General features: G+C 47.5%; 1 long non-coding RNA gene across 1 annotated transcript in view; it reads left to right on the forward strand.

Annotated features, from left to right (window-relative positions):
• The first annotated feature begins 1,800 nt into the window (after window positions 1–1,800).
• LOC116185151 overlaps window positions 1,801–1,938 on the forward strand; it is a 21,645-nt gene continuing 21,507 nt past the window's right edge. The window contains exon 1 of the long non-coding RNA XR_004149923.1: window positions 1,801–1,924. This is a non-coding gene — a long non-coding RNA (uncharacterized LOC116185151). The remainder of the gene's footprint in view (window positions 1,925–1,938) is intronic.

Raw genomic sequence — 1,938 nt, forward strand, 5'->3', positions numbered from 1 at the left:
GAAATCGTATCGAATTTATTCTCGCGTGCCGATTAAAGCTTCGAAATCACGAGTGCAAAGTACAAAGTTACAAAGTTCAAGAAAGAGAAACGGTTGTGGTTACAACTCACCGGTCGCCGGTTTACGATCGAAAACGGGCACGCGTTTTTTCCACGCTGTTTTCGAGAAATCGGGTTGAAGCGAGTGTCTTTTTATTATCCGCGACGAACGGAAATAATCGTCTCGTAATTACGCGAAAATTTCGAACGCGGGATCTCCTTTCTCCTTCTCGAATTATCGAGAAAAAAAAAATCTCTCTCTTGCCCCCGTTTTTCCTCGATGCAAATTCCGATCTCGAAAGCGGAAAAAACGTCGTCACCCACTCGAAAACCAAACCTTTTTATTTCAGAGCGGATCGCATCAACGAATACCTCTCGAACGAATTTTATTTTTTTTTTTTTTTTTTTTTATCCACGATCGTCTCCTCGATCAGTTCCAGAGACCCGGGATCATTAGAAACGCGTAGGATCGTAGACAGGATGCGTTTGGAGAGAAGAGAAGATCTCTCGCCGCAGAATCTCGAATCTCTAAATGTAGGCGTGTACACACTCGTTCGCATACCAGGGCAAGCGCGCCAGTCGCACTTATTACCGGAGATTGTACGTTGTGGCTCTCGTTTACATCTTACGCTCGGCCTCGCGAGGAACGCGTGCTGCTCTACTATACCTCCCCACTCCTCGTCCTCTTCCCCCTCCATCACGCTCGCGTATCGCCGAACGTGGCCGCAAATCTAAATTAGCCGCGCTTTCGAACTCGCCTCGATCCAAATAAAATAATTTAATTCTCTTCTTTCTTCTATCCCCTTGTGAAACGAAACACGCGAAACCCAACGATGTCTCGAAACGATTAGTACGACTTTTTTTTTCCTCTTTCTCTTTCTATTCCTATTCGTAATTTCTTTTCTAAACGACACTTTTTTTGTCCTCTTCGCTCTCTTCGCCCAATTTTTCGTTCTCTCTTTCTCTCCCCGTTTCTTTCCTCTTCTTCTTCTACTTTTTTTCTTTTTCCTTTTTCTCAAGAAGACGCTGTCTGGGACTACTTTCAGAGTGATCGCCGGAGCCAAGTTTCCCGCGAAGGGAAGAAAGAAACTCTTCGCTTTTTCCCATCCCCGAGCGGGCACCGCAAGTCCCCCGCCTCGTCCATGAAGATGCTCGTTGCTTCGTCGCAGGGAACGCCACTACGTCACAGAATCACCGATATTTAAATATGGGTGGAGAGAGCGGGGAGAGCAACGATTCGTCGTCCTCCGCCCGGCGTGATGTGACGTAGTGGTTCTCTCTGGGACGATCCTTCCATCGATCCTCCCGCCGTCGTTTAGGAAGACCGTTTCTCATCTCCTCGGTCCAATTCGACCGAATCGACCGATCCGAAGAATCGTAATTCCGTAAGAATTGCAACCGTCTTTCCGCCCCGTCTTCTTTCCCGTCTTCTCGGGGAGAAAGAAAGAGAAGCGGTAGGTAGGCGTGGTAGTAGTTAGTTAGCTTGCTCGTAGAAAGCGTCGTATAAATAATACATGCTCGTCGTCGTCGTCGTAGCGTTACCATTTTTCATGGATCGAGTCGCGTGGAATTTTATTTCGAAGCAAAAAATGGAAAAGGAAAAAGAAGAAGAAGAAGAAGAAGAAGAAAGAAAAGAAGAAAGACTTTCTAGCTACGACGCCTTTCTCGAGAGAATATCTGGACTTGGTCGTTTCACGCGCATCGAAATGCAGAAGAATCACGATATCTCTCTCGCCCACGCGAGATAATCGACTCACTCCGCTCTAATTTGTAACCGGCCTGATTATCCCTCGTCTTGTTTTCTCCAACTTTTTCCGACCGGTAATCTCGCTCGCTGCCAAGTCGAATCTCGACACGAGCGGGCGGGCGTTGCCGTTTGGTCGAGGGTCGCGGCGTGACC

This window comes from Apis dorsata, unplaced genomic scaffold, assembly GCF_000469605.1.
Source record: "Apis dorsata unplaced genomic scaffold, Apis dorsata 1.3 scaffold_111, whole genome shotgun sequence".
NCBI lineage: Eukaryota > Metazoa > Arthropoda > Insecta > Hymenoptera > Apidae > Apis > Apis dorsata.